Consider the following 15,912-nt stretch of genomic DNA (forward strand, 5'->3'; position numbering starts at 1 on the left):
CTTTGTTTGCCTTTTGGAAGTGCATCTGCACCAGCAATTTTCCCATGCTATTTGGAGGAATTAACTGCATCTGTGCCTTCGTATACAAATTATTTAGACGATATAGTGGTATCAGGTGGCACGGCAGATGAGAACCTTAGTAATTTGTGCACCCTGTTCCAATTCAGGCCTTAAATCCAACACAGACATATGTGTGTTCTTTAAAACAGAGACTGAGCAATTGGGGCATGTAATTAATAATCAGTGTGTTCATCCAAAGCAGTCTCACTAGCAGGCCATTTGTGACATCAAACCTCCAAGGTATGTTACTGAATTACAGTCAGTGCTACGGAAGCTGACATATTACATCCACTTCATTCAGAATGCAGCTCAAATTGTGGCACTGTTGCACCACCTTCACCACAAGAATGTACCTTTTGTGTGGTTGCAGGAATGTGATATTGCTTTTTGATGCCTCAAAGAAGCTTTTCTCAGTGATCGTTGCCTAGTTCATTTTGTTCCTTCCAAACCTGTATTCTTGGCCATGGATGCCTCTTTGTACAGCAGTGACGCTGTACTCTCGCACAGGATTGGTTCTGCTGACAGACCAATGGCCTTTACCTCCAAATTGCTAAACAGAGCTCAGAGCAACTATTTTCAAATGGAGAAAGAGGCTTCTGCTATTATCTATGGATACACTAAATTTCATCAGTATTTGTACAGAAGGAAGTTCTACTTGGTCACCAACCACAAGACTTTGCAGACACTTTTCAACACGGTCCCCAATTGCATTGCACAGGAATTGCAACACTTATCATTCTACCAATACAAGATGATGTACAGTCCCACATCCAAGCATGTCAAAGCACACACACTTTCATGTCTTTCCTTGGGACCAGATGCAGGCTTTGATGCAGCAGAAACATCTTGTTGCCACACTGACGCAAATGACTCTGACGCACTGAATCAGTTTCCATTAGATCACCTGAAGATTGTCCATGCCACAGTACTGGATACAGACTTGCAGATTCTGTTGCACTGTCTTCACTGGTTGGCCTCGGACCATGAAACATACTGTTAGCCCAGTAGTTCAAAAATACTTTGCACATCGGCACGACTTGTCTGTGCTACAAGGTGTCACATTTCTATGCACTGAATCTGAACAATCATGTGTTGTGATTCCAAATGTTCTCCAGAGACATGCTCTTAGTTTGCTTCATCAGGGTCACTGGGCATAGTCTGCACCAAACTATTAGCTCATTTTCATTGCACATGGTTTGGCATGGACTCACAAATAGAGTAGATTATGGCTCAGTGCCATGCTCACACGAAATACCAGGCAGCCCCTCCTCAACAGTCCTTTAATTAGCTGAAGCCTGACACACCTTGGCAATGGCTGCATTTGGATTTTGCTGGATGCTACTGGAACACTCGTTATCCAATTGTCATCGATGCATATAGCAAGTTTCTTTTTGTGGTTCCCATGTGCTCTACAATAACACAGTGCACACATCAAGCTCTGCAATCCATAATTTTGCCTTCAGAGTTTACCAGAGTGGCTTGTGACTAATAATGGACCTCAATTTGTGACGCACTTTTTACACAGCAGATGGATAAACTACACACCCACCACACATGGGACTAAGCTTTGCTGCTATTCTTGTCATCCTACTGCTCCCAGCATCACAACAGCGCATGACTGGTGGTGTTGCTTCACGGACAGCACCACCACACCTTGCTCCAGTTGCTGCACCCACACCGGCAGCTGGCACCTGTCACTGGGAATGTGGCAACATCATAAAGTTGCTTGGCAATTGCACATTTTTGATACAGGGCCCAGGAGGATTGCAGCAATCGCACCCCGAGTCAATTTTGCAGCTGTAAATTGCATGATCCTGTTGCCAAGCAAGTAGCAGACGTCCACAGTTGTTGGTTCCCTCCACTCTGCGGCTAGCCAGGGGACTGTCACACCTCTTCAAGACACATTTGCAGTTTGATCAGCAGAAGACCTTGTACCATCACTGGATGCAGGCGCATGCCCTCAGTATCGTTTCTCGGCTAGTGTCCTGGGTAGGTCTTAAGGCAAATGCCATGATGCAGACACGAGGTTGACTCCAGCCACAGCTTCGGCTCCTGTCTCCTCACCACTTCCTGCTGCCATACTCCCCCCTCCCCTCCCCTGCCTGCCAATGGTGAAGAGGTTCAGGAGGTGGGGGGGGGGGGGGGGGTAGTACCGTAGCCTGTAGCTTATTGGTACTGCTGGAGCTGGTGCCTCAAAGATTCTTGCGGGTGCAGGGAGCAGCACATTGAACATCACCACCAATGAATTATCTCCAACCCGCCAACCAATGAAGACTACCAGGACAGCGTTATAAGTGACAGAAACCTGGGCACCAGTCACCTAGTTCAATATTGCTTCTAGCCAAGATTATCTGTGTGCCACTAGTTGGTGTCAAATGTTAACCAAATTATTGATTGCTAGCTCTACCATCAAACATTCAGTGTACTTAGATGCATGCCAATGTCGGGCCTCTGTTTATAGCTAGCTACAGCTGCCCCAAATTGTCAACAGTGAGGCAGTTCTTTTGCACAAGCTGAGTAAATTATATTTATTTAAAGTGCACTTGCGTCAACTAATCTTTTGCTTGCCTTTTATGATTCCTTAGGTGACAAATCCTGGGGCCACCTTCCACCCATTTATCATTAGCAGCAAGGATGTAACATTTGGCTCCTTGGAACATAATAGTTACTGGTTCACATCATAACAAGGATAGAAACTGTTTTATTTACTGCTACAATTCCTTACTGATGTCTTCATTTTCATTCTAATTCAAGGCAACACCCAGATTGCTTGGTATATCTTATGAACTCTGAATAAATTTGCTACCCACTGTGAAACTATTTCTGACACTTTCGGGACTATACAACAGTGGAAGCCTCCACGTATACATGGCTTACCTTGCAGTGAATCTCTGGGCTTACAGAGAGACCCAGCAGGCTTTGTGTGTGAAATCACCAACCAGGAAAAATACCTGTGGTTTAGGAAAGAGGTTTGGACATGAAGACAAGAAATACTTCTTACTTTTGGCACATTTATTTGAATTAGCAAACTGGCACTCGAGATCATGGAATATGTGAAATACAGGTAGCATATTCGCAACTGCAAATATGGACAACCATCAGCTGTAGAGTGGAATGACGACAATGAAAATTTGTGCCAGCCCAGGACTCAAACCCGAATTTCCTGCTTATCGCGAGCAGTCACCTTACCATTTGGCTATCTGTGCACGACTCATGGCCAGACCTAAACTTCCATATGTCGTCAACCACACATCTACAACCTGTGCTCATACATCTGATATGTACATTCCCGTACAGGTGAGACATTTTACTTGGAAATCACTAGCCTTGTGTCGGCAGATAAATACATATTGCAGTGCCTGTGTTATTCTCAATTATGATGCATCATAATGGAATTGCATCTTAATTCATAAAAACACAGGAACTGCAATATTGTATCATATTATGGAATACAGGCTAGGTACTGATGAATACTGATGACATAAAGGGGATTTTCACATCACATGGTGGCAAGACTAGTCATCATACATCCATGGCAGCAATACAACGAACCCTCAACATCCACAGAAACGTACTGTGACACGGTGCAGACTAAACTGTGACAGGACATCACAGAAATATGATATGCATGGTAAGACAGTGGTCTATGGTATAATGGCTCTGACTGTGCATTTTGTGCATACTCAAATACTAGCAAATCAAGATAGCACATCAAACCCATTTGGATGACATTAGTTGTAGCCAGATAACTGACAGATCAGATGTCAGTAACAGTTTGTTGGAGGAGGTTTAGGAAGTAAATGTCATTTACAATGTGATTTCATGACTCTGAAGAAGATTCCAGGAGAGAGATTAATCAGCAGTATGCTACAGCAGAGACCCAGGAGAGTTTTCTTGCTTAATTACCCAAATATATCTATCAGGCCAACACAGGACCTGCCCATCTAGAGATCTTGTGTGTCTTGCACACTGTGAGCGAGCTCAGGAACAGTGGGGTAGTGTCCCGTACACAAAAAGAGTTGAGGTTTACCTATGCACATGATTCCTATCATCTGCCCTTTTGGTTCACTCTGGAACACTTTACAACACTATCAATGTTGTGGGAAAGAAGAACCAATATGGCAACAGCACTGTTGAAACCTCTGCGGTGGTATCATGTTGAGAGCATGTACACCACCACATGTTACCTAGGAGTACTGTGACAGCTGTTCTATAGGAATAACATTACACAACAGTAAATGGGGGACTCTTCTGTGTTACATGTGGACGGCTGGGGGGGGGGGGGGGGGGGGGGGGCAGAACTGAGGGGGAAGCTAGTACCTGCAACATGAAAAAGTGGTCAGAGCCAGACTTGTGTCAAACTGAACATGCACAGAACACTAGGTTGAAGGAATGCAACCCTAACATTGCCTCCATGGATCTTTGGTGAGCTCAAAGGGGCACTTTATCATCAATGGCAGACATTACTGCAAACCAATCTGGACACATGGGGCACAATTATACATCTTGAGTTGCTATGCAAGGATATCACACTCTGCACTGATGCCACAAATTTTGTGCATGATTTATGTTAATTAGAAAATCAAATAAAGGCAATTTAAGTATATGATTCTGTTCAACAAATGTCAAATTTTATAGTAAAATGGCTCTGAGCACTATGAGACTCAACTGCTGAGGTCATAAGTCCCCTAGAACTTAGAACTACTTAAACCTAACTAACCTAAGGACAACACACACATCCACGCCCGAGGCAGGATTCGAACCTGCGACCGTAGCGGTCGCGCGGTTCCAGACTGTAGCGCCAGAACCGCTCGGCCACCAGCGGCCGGCAAATTTTATAGTACCTTTGAACTTGTTACACTGGTATCTAGTATTGTGGTAATAAAATATTTGTATTCCTGACTTTTTTTTTTTTTTTTTTTTTTTTTGTTTAATATCTGCCTTTGCATTCACAATCCCAAAGTAACAGTAGCCATGGTTGTGGGATCAATGACATAAAATGGATTTGCACAAAAAGTGATTAAAAATTTTCCTGTTTTCTGGCACGTAACTGCAAGAATAGCTAGAAAGTAGGAACTTAACAGATTATGTAAGTAGAATAAAACTGATTCCCTCTTCAAGCTACACTGTTATAAATGAAACATAAATATATCATAGATGTTGAAAATCTGTAGTGGAGGTGGTAGTAGCAGCAGTACTGCAAAGCAGGGACACTTTGTGCTTACTGGGGTAACTTTGCTCCAACTTTGAAACAAGATCCAATCCTGTCTAGAATATACTCTTAATAAACATTTCAAAACAGTTTCAGTTCTGTCCAACAGCTGACAGCGTCTGCTAGTGCATACATTTCAGTTATTCTGCTGTTTGCTATCTTGGTTATTTCCTGTTAATCAAACATGTACTACCATATTTTTGAAATAATTTTTGTCTAGAGAAAGCAATATTTTGCTGCCAGGAAACTACTTAACAGGAGACAAATGTGGAAATTAGTTATCAAACCATACTCACAAAATTATAATTGACAGATTATTTATCACTGCAAGGTCATAAGCAGCCATGAAGATCATTTTCTGGGAAAACTGGTGCAACTTTCCACCACAGACAAAGTGGATAAAGTAGCTCCACACTATTTTCATTACTTTGTTTTAGACCTCATTCAACTTGGGATGAGTCTTCTTACACCGAAACATGAGTGTTGTTAAGAGAATAATGCTGTTATAGTACGGTACAAGTGGCAATGAAAGCTAGGACCTTGCCGATATGCAGATACAGCACTGAAAATGTGAAAGAATTCCCGGAATCCATAAAGAATGGAACATTTGCTTCATACATCATAAAATGGTTCTCAACTAGTGATAGTCCCTAGTAAACAATGTAAGAAGGAAAAAATCCAGACTGTGCTTGATTATTCTAGGAATGAACATCTATTAGAAGAAGAAATTAGTGATGAAAGTTCAGATGAAGACTGGGAATCATACAGACGAAATCAAATGGGAATGTTAGCAGCATCTACAGAGAATAGAGAGGCTCTAACAAAACCGTAAAAAAACTGAAACCAATCAGCAAGCAGAATGGTGTGTTCATGGTTATACAGTATGTCAATAAACTTAACTCAGGTGTTATTGAAAGTTTTAATGCATACTGTATAGTGCAACCATAAATACCATGATGCCATCTCTTGATAACCAGAAACGGCCTGTGAACAAAGATATATTTATTCACAAATGGGAGGATATACGAGGGCAGTTCAATAAGTAATGCAACACATTTTTTTTCTCGGCCAATTTTGGTTGAAAAAACCGGAAATTTCTTGTGGAATATTTTCAAACATTCCCGCTTCGTCTCGTATAGTATATTGACTTCCGACAGGTGGCAGCGCTGTACGGAGCTGTTAAAATGGCGTCTGTAACGGATGTGCGTTGCAAACAACGGGCAGTGATCAAGTTTCTTTTGGCAGAAAACCAGGGCATCTCAGATATTCATAGGCGCTTGCAGAATGTCTACGGTGATCTGGCAGTGGACAAAAGCACGGTGAGTCGTTGGGCAAAGCGTGTGTCATCATCACCGCAAGGTCAAGCAAGACTGTCTGATCTCCCGCGTGCGGGCCGGCCGTGCACAGCTGTGACTCCTGCAATGGCGGAGCGTGCGAACACACTCGTTCGAGATGATCGACGGATCACCATCAAACAACTCAGTGCTCAACTTGACATCTCTGTTGGTAGTGCTGTCACAATTGTTCACCAGTTGGGATATTCAAAGGTTTGTTCCCGCTGGGTCCCTCGTTGTCTAACCGAACACCATAAAGAACAAAGGAGAACCATCTGTGCGGAATTGCTTGCTCGTCATGTGGCTGAGGGTGACAATTTCTTGTCAAAGATTGTTACAGGCGATGAAACATGGGTTCATCACTTTGAACCTGAAACAAAACGGCAATCAATGGGGTGGCGCCACACCCACTCCCCTACCAAGAAAAAGTTTAAAGCCATACCCTCAGCCAGTAAAGTCATGGTTACAGTCTTCTGGGACGCTGAAGGGGTTATTCTGTTCGATGTCCTTCCCCATGGTCAAACGATCAACTCTGAAGTGTATTGTGCTACTCTTCAGAAATTGAAGAAACGACTTCAGCGTGTTCATAGGCACAAAAATCTGAACGAACTTCTCCTTCTTCATGACAACGCAAGACCTCACACAAGTCTTCGCACCCGAGAGGAGCTCACAAAACTTCAGTGGACTGTTCTTCCTCATGCACCCTACAGCCCCCACCTCGCACCGTCAGATTTCCATATGTTTGGCCCAATGAAGGACGCAATCCGTGGGAGGCACTACGCGGATGATGAAGAAGTTATTGATGCAGTACGACGTTGGCTCCGACATCGACCAGTGGAATGGTACCGTGCAGGCATACAGGCCCTCATTTCAAGGTGGCGTAAGGCCGTAGCATTGAATGGAGATTACGTTGAAAAATAGTGTTGTGTAGCTAAAAGATTGGGGAATAACCTGGTGTATTTCAATGCTGAATAAAACAACCCCTGTTTCAGAAAAAAAATGTGTTGCATTACTTATTGAACTGCCCTCGTATTTGAAGGTACAAACCCCTCATAACACTTAAATGAAAGGGACATTTTCTCAGTGCCGGAACTGTTCGATGATAATGAGTCTAAGCAAAATGTGTTCCTGGTGTAGTCACTGACATACCAGCAAACCTAATGAAACATTGCCCTTTTCTTTGATAATAAAATGACACTTAACTTTTTCATGCTGGTGAAGTTTTTACATCTTAAATAAAATAACTGTACTACACTGAATTTTTATTATTTTTGTCCCTTTAATATCAAAAAATATATAAATGTTGGTTTACTATGGTCTTATGACGTAACACAAATTTTTTAAGGAGCGTGGTGGTGGTGGTGGTGGTGGTGGTGGTGGTGGTAGTAGTAGTAGTAGTAGTAGTAGTAGTAGTAGTAGTAGCAGCAGCAGCAGCAGCAGCAGCAGTGTTTCAGGTAAATAGAGCAGATTATTACAGGGTTCAAAATACATGAAATCTCACCAAAATTGGAAGGCTCCTACTGAGCACCTATCAAATTGGCAAACTATGTTTACTTATGCTCTATGTTTGGATACCATCAAGAGCTATCTGCTGCAGGTAAGACCAACCTGACAATAAAGCTTACTATTGGCTGCAGTGTTGTGGTGTACACCTAACTACAAGGATAAGCACAGTCTGGTGACCAATATCATGGCAAATATGCTGCACTATAGACAAATTTCTTTTCCTCTGGTATATTCCTGACTTATTTTCCTTTTGATCAGAGATAAATGAAGTCACATAAGGTATTTTAACACCTTAGAACAAACTAAATTATAAGTGAGACTAACAAGGGATTGGTGCAATTTGACAGGTGGAAACCTGCCCTAAACTTTATTACGTAGGACAAATTCACCGAAAGAAACATAGTGTCACAATTTTAACAACTGAGACAGACTGCAAGGATTTTTTAAAAAATTGTGAAAGTTACTCATTTTTGTTGCATGCTGAACTATTTATACTTGCAGTTTGTACAGGCCTTCCTGCCTAGCATGTGAATCAGCGAGTGAGCAGAAGCAATCATGACATGAGAAAACATTTTCACATTATGTGGGAACCACACGCGAATTTAAGCACTGAAATCATATCAAAAGTATTATTTATTACAATGTTTTTGGATTACTTCAATCTAACACTGAAACATTTGCAGCAGTAACTCTCCCAAATGTATGTAGTGAGAATAAAACTCATGGCAGGTTTTGATATCACATGACATTCATTTCCCATAATTTCAATAGGTAATTTCACTTGTTGAAATAGAACAGTACACACAAGTACATCATGTTATAAAAACCTTAACAAAATAATTGATGCATTTATTGGAACTTCATAGTTATTACCAGTTTTATCTCGACAAAATTTGTATGGAGTGAGAAATGGCGCTGGCCGTTCTTCTGCATAATGTGCTGAATACCAGGCATACAAGTTCAAGTTTGCAAAACGAGAGTATGGAAACTGATAATACACAAATGACTTAAGTTTAAATAATACAGTTCACATGAAAAATCTGAAATGACAATGATCTATTGAAAAATACATTGCCGAGCAAGTTCCTAATAATATTGTCATGAGAATCCAAAAAATTTTGCAACTGGTAAGTAGTAGTTTTGAATGAAATAATTAAAATGACTTCTTTCCAGATTTTTCTACATTGATTACATTATTTCAGTAAACAATTTTTTTTTTTTTGTTCAAGGTCTTACTTTCCATCGAAGTTCCTGTATGCAGATATAAAGGTGTCAAAATAGTATCTCATTGATGCTTATCACCTATTGTTATTCAATACGAAAATGTCATAACAATCAGCTGTTGCATTCTTTTTTCCCCGCAAAAGGGAGAATCTGACTGTTTAGCAGTCACTGGAATAACCGCAAGCTTCACCTTCATGTCAGTTACGAAATTTTCAACCGTATCACCTAAAACGGCAACTCTTTTATACGTCAACTTAAAATAAACTTCATAATTTTACAACATCCTATTTGTACGATTTCTTCAATCTGCTTAACCATCACTAGGAAACCCAGAAATAACCAATGTGCATTTTGCTTGTGAATCTTTGTATAATTCTTTCTTCCGCTCATACAATTCACCTTCTGATCCTACAAAACGGAACTGGCTTTTTACATTGATTAAATTAGGCAGCTTTTCCCATTTTTAATAAAAAATTTACAGGCTTTTCCTTGTCACTGAAAGTTATTTGTAGTATGGTACATCATTTCTTTGCACTTGGAAAGTAATCCTGGGGCGTATGCTTATTGGCACGACCATAAATCGCTAGAGGAGGAGGAGCGTCTAACGTCCCATCAATAACAAGTTCTTTAGAGATGGAGCACGAACTCAGATTAGGGAAGGATGGAGAAGTAAAGTGGCTGTGACCTTCCAAAGGAACTATCCCAGCATTTGCCTTAAGTAAAGTAGGGAACTAGTGGAAAACATAAATCAGGGTAGTCAGATGTTGGACCATCGTCCTCCAAATATGAGTCCAGTGTACTGACCACTGCGCTACCCTGCTCGGTTATTATCACTTGTACCACAATTCCCAGTTACTATTGAAAAGTCATCATCATTTGAATGAGCACGCATGAAATTAAGTAGCAAATCACAGTTTTTACATTACATCTTGGTAAGGCTATGGATGAAATAAGGGATTTCAGAGTAGTATGAAACTCCGGGACCTGCACAAAGCCAGTTTCTGTGAACAGGAATATAATACGGAAACACAATGAACATTAATTTAGTTTTTTCTTCACTGTAAGCACTTGATGTTACCACAAAAGGAACTGGTTTGTTTCTGAATACCAAATGAGTTGCAGAGTCCAGTGAATCGTATCTGTGAACAGTTGTCCCAGAGAAACTAAAACTGAAGATCACTTTACAAATTACGGTTAGGATGTGTCATGGTATCTGCTGATGCTCCATCAATGGAAGCCATAAGCCAATTGTGTTGCACATGAGCAGACTTGTGTCTTGAGGCAGTGAAGTGAGGAGCAGCTTTGGCCTCCTCCAAGTTCCCTCGGGAGCACCCGGCTGGTTTTTTTCACAGTTTTTGATACACTTGAACAGTTTTAAGCCCATTTTTCTTACAATTTAATGCCCACATGTGCAAAATATAACTTGTGTAATGGGTAGTGCAACAAAGGCAGCAGATGTATGTACTTGGAAATTCTGCTGTCGCAGGACACACAGTATGTTTGTTATCATGCAATCTACTGTTGGTGCACTGCTACAATTCTGTTTATCAGCTGTTTTAAGCTAAGAGTGATGCTTTCCAGCAAAGGAATTGAACGTCGTTTGTCACAGACTCTCATGAAATCACTGATGTTATCAAAAGGGATTTTTATTTAAATTTTCTAGCAATTTCCTTTCTGTCTTCCCTTTGTGTGGTCTAGCTCCGAATGATGGCCGACATGTATCTTGCAAAAGGAAACAGTAATTCCCCCTGCTGAATGACACATAACGTTTATGCTGGCTAGGCTGTAACCATCAATTTTGTCACTAACCAACAGCTTTTGATGACGCTTGTTTGTGGACACAAAATGTTATTATCTTCACATGCCTTTTGGTGTTTGAGATTATCTCTCCTGAAACTGTCATGTCTAGAAGTGTTATAAGTGCAATTATTACACCTAAATTTCAGGACCATATTCAGACGTTTGGTATTAATATACCTTTGCAAGTTACTGCTACCACTGAATGTTGCACTACAAAACATGCAAATACACTGACAGAAAAAAATCGCAACACCAAAAAATATTTTATGTAAAGTAATGAAATTTTGGGAATACATTAGTCTAGGTAAGGCAATGGATGAAATAAGGGATTTCAGATTAGTATGAAACTCTATTATCGATCTTAGAACAACGCATTGCGTTGCTATAACCATTTTGTTGCAATACTGTGTTTGCTGCCAAGTGACATTACGCCAATGAAATACTTACAGTGGGTCTCGTCACTTGAAAACGAGGGAAAACCACTTGGAAGATACTCTGTCTTTGCCCATGGGTAAGTGGACTTTGGTGGTTAACTGTTGGTGATTTTGTGCCAATGTAGTGCTCCGTACCTTGATTATTGAGTGTCATTCTTCGGTACTTGCAGCTGTTGTAGGTTCTCAGTAATTATGTTTGTGCGTAGGCTGATTTAGGCGCAAAACTTTCTCTCTACTGCCACAGCGATTGCACTGTATTCAAAGTATTTAGTGCCAATCTCAGATTCATGAAACACAAGTTTATATACACTGACGGGACCTGCACAAAGCCAGTTTCCATAAACAGGTGATTAACATTGCAAGGTCACAGGATAATGTAACTGTGAGATAAGCAATCGCAAATGTGAACTGCTCATACATTAATAACCAGTGTAACCGCCAGAATGTTTGCATGCAAGCATGCATATGTCTATACATTGTATCATACAGGTGCCGGATTTCAAGTTTGTGGGATGGAGTTCCATGCTTGTTGCATGCGGTCAGTCAATAAAAGGGCAGTTAATGCTGTTTGTGGATGATGATGGAGTTGTCCGATATCGCCCCGTATGTGCTCGAATGGAATAGATCTAGTGATCGACCAGGCCAAGGCAACATATTGACACACTGTAGAGCATGTTGGAAACACCCCTTGGAATGCTGTTCATTAATGGCAGCACAATAGGTCAAATCTTCAGGTTGACGTACAAATTTGCAGTCAGGGTGCATAGGAAAACCATGAGAGTGTTCCTGCTGTCATACAAAATCACACCCCAAGCCATAACCCTAGGCGCAGGCCTAGAGTGTCTAGCACGCACACGGGTTTGTTGCAGACCCTCAGCTGGCCTCCTCCTAACCAAAACACGGCCAACATTGGCACCAAGGCAGAACCAGCTTTCATGAGAAAACACAACAGACCTCCACCCTGCCCTCCACTGAACTCTCCCTTGACACCACTTAAGTCGCAAATAGCGGTGGTTTGGGATGAGTGGCACACACACTACAGGACATCTGGTTTGGAGCTGTCCTTGAATGTAACGGATTTGTAACAGTTTGTTGTGTCACTGTGATGCCAACTGTTGCTCAAATTGCGGCTGCAGATGCAGTATGATGTGCCATAGCCATACACCAAACACAATAGTCTTCCCTCTCGGTAGTGCCCCCAGCCCCTACAGAGCCCAGTCTTCTTGTGAACATACATTCTTGTGAGCACCACTGCCAGCAATCCTGTACAATGGCTGAATTCCTACCAAGTCTTTTTGCATTATTACACGACCTTGTCAAAAATCAATGAGGCATTAATAATGGCGTCTTTGGACCATTAAAGTCATTATTGACTACAATCAACTCACCACATCTAATCTAATAGATAACTAATGCTCACGAGCGTTACAGAGTGTATTTAAAGCAAACCTGATTTGCAGCCTCATAGTTGTGTTACTAGCGCTGTTCTTATGCAACTGTTGCAAAATTTGAATAGACATAATATTTCAAATGTAGAAACACGCCTACCAACTACTGTTTATGTCACACAACTCCTCCTTGGTGTTGTGATTTTTTTTCCGTCAGTGTTTCAAGAATCTGAGATTGGCTCTAAATACTTTGAATACAGTGCAATCGCTGCAGCAATAGAGAGAAAGTTTTGCACCTCAATCAGCCTACGCACAAACATAGTTACCGAGAACCTACAACAGCTGCAAGTACCGAAGAATGACACTTGATAATCAAGGTACAGAGCACTACATTGGCACAAAATCACCAACAGTTAACCACCAAAGTTCACTTACCGTATTACCCGTGAGCAAAGACAGAGTATCTTCCAAGTGGTTTTCCCTCGTCCAGTCAAGTGATGAGACCCACTGTAAGTATTTCATTGGCGTAATGTCACTTGGCAGCAAACACAGTATTGCAACGAAATGGTTATAGCAACACAATGCATTGTTCTAAGATTGATAATATTGTTTTCAGATTCTTTCATGACCTGTTAGACGACTGAATGAAATAGCTAATGGGTGTTGTACTTTCGTGTAGATGTGTCCAACAACGCTGTACATATAACCTAGCGCATAAGTTTCCATCTATTTCTGGAAAGACTTTAAACACCAGCACATGGACAGCTCACTGTGAACAAGAAGACATGTATACGATAATGCCAGTGAAGAGAGTACACATTCCAAATATTTTTAGAATATTTTGCCTGTGTATTTTCTAAATCTATGGCTACATACATTCTCTGCAAATCACTGTGAAGTGCATCGCAGATGGTACTTAGCATGGTACCACACTCATTCTATTCACATATAAAGCACGGGAAGAATGTTTAAATGCCTGTTTATCAGCCGTTTTAAGCTAAGAGTGATGCTTTCCAGCAAAGGAATTGAACGTCGTTTGTCACAGACTCTCATGAAATCACGGATGTTATCAAAAGGGATTTTTATTTAAATTTTCTAGCAATTTCCTTTCTGTCTTCCCTTTGTGTGGTCTAGCTCCGAATGCAACCCAGTGTGACTCCGAAGCGGGTATACAAGTACCGACATGTAGGTAAGGGGTTAGTGTGGCCTCCGAACAGAAACTTTTTGGTAGCCCCATATACAGTAGTTTAATCTCACATTCACAGTCCCTATGGGAGTGATACACAAGGGGCTCAAGAATGTCTCTACATCGTTTACATAAAACTGGTTCCTGAAACTGTAAGTTCGCAGCTTGTGGTCTAGTCGCTGGCGTTGCTACCTCTGGATCACGGGGTCAGGGATTCGATTCCCAGCCAGGTTGGGGATTTTCTCTGCCCGGGGACTGGGTGTTTGTGTTATCCTCATCATTTCATCGCCATCATCATTCGTGACAGTGGCTAGTTTGGACTGCATAAAAAATTGGACTGTGGAAAAAAAAAGGGACTTTGTACCCGTGCTGATGATCGTGCAGTTGAGTGCCCCACAAACCAAACATCATCATCATCATCATCATCATCATCATCATCATCATCCTGAAACTGTAAGCAGGCTTTCGCAGGGTGATTAGTGTCTAACGTAAAGCATCTGCCAATTCAGGCTCTTCAACATTTGCGTGAATCAATCTAGATTTCAGCTATAAATAACCATCTTAAACAAGTACTTCAGTGTCCTTCTGCCTATACATCTGTGAGAATATCTGGTGACACGAACTACCGCGAGTCTGTTGAATTGAGACGAAAATGCACTAAAGATGGCTGTCTATAGCCGAAATCTAGATTTGCAAGAAAAATAAAAACTAATTGGATTATGACTGCCTGCAGTGTGCCCCTCCTTCGGTTTACAATGTAGTTTGAACTGGGTTCAACTGGAATGCTTTGCTACAAAAAAACTCTTGCAGTAGAATCTGGTCGAAAATAAGCAAGGATCGTGTAACTGCTTTAACTTGTCCTAATGCTACTGGTAGTGGCGATTGCCTGTGTTCATCATTGGTATGAATGTAAGAAACTGCCTTGTTTCAAACATGTTAAAATGTCTCCTATGCCTATTTTTTACGCCTCACAAAAGAGCACCTGGACTGATAGTACTATTTTCATGGAATGGTTTATGGAGGAGTTTTTTGTACCCTCTCTAAAAGCTCACCAGTTACAGATTGGCGAAAGGGAGAAAACATTACTACTGCTTGACGACACACCAGCTCATCCCTGTGATATCTTAAATGGAAAGAATGAGTTAATAAAAGTGATATTTCTTCCATCTAACATAACCTTATTATTACAGCCCAAGGATCAATGGCGTTATTAAGGCTTTCAAATGCTTTACAGAAAAGAATTGTTACATAATTTATTGTTAGAAAGATACGAGCAGGGAGAAGAAAGTCCATTGAGAAATCATAAGAATACTGATTTGAAAGATGCATCCTACATGACAGGAGCAGCATGGGATAGTGTAAAAGCCTCTAATAAGATTTTGGATATGGTGCCTCCAATAAGATTTTGGACATGTGGAAAGTTCTCAAAGTCTAATTGACAATGACAAACAGGATGATATGTCTGAAATGCTCAACTGCTTTGAATATGGTGAATATGATGTTCCAAAATGGATGAGTGTCGACGATGCAGATTCAGGGCGCAAAATCATACAGGACAGCGAAACTGTTAACTGCGTCACTGACTAAGCTGATGCCACCACCATATCATCAACTAGAGAGAAAATGAGGATGAAAATATATCAGCTGTTTCTGAAGCATTTACATCTTTAGATATTGCCTTGCGATGATTTGAAGCTCAAGATGAAAGCAACCAGTATCAGATATTGTTATTGGCAAATAAAAGTATACAGTCTGATTATCAGCAGTT

The 15,912-nt window shown here is 41.0% G+C and overlaps 1 protein-coding gene across 2 annotated transcripts in view; it reads right to left on the reverse strand.

The window, feature by feature from the left end:
* Positions 1-15,912, reverse strand: part of LOC126470634 (inhibitor of growth protein 3) — a 215,375-nt gene that overhangs the window by 51,055 nt on the left and 148,408 nt on the right. The gene's annotated exons all lie outside the window — the stretch shown is intronic.

Source organism: Schistocerca serialis, chromosome 3 (genome assembly GCF_023864345.2).
Source record: "Schistocerca serialis cubense isolate TAMUIC-IGC-003099 chromosome 3, iqSchSeri2.2, whole genome shotgun sequence".
Taxonomy (NCBI): Eukaryota; Metazoa; Arthropoda; class Insecta; order Orthoptera; family Acrididae; genus Schistocerca; species Schistocerca serialis.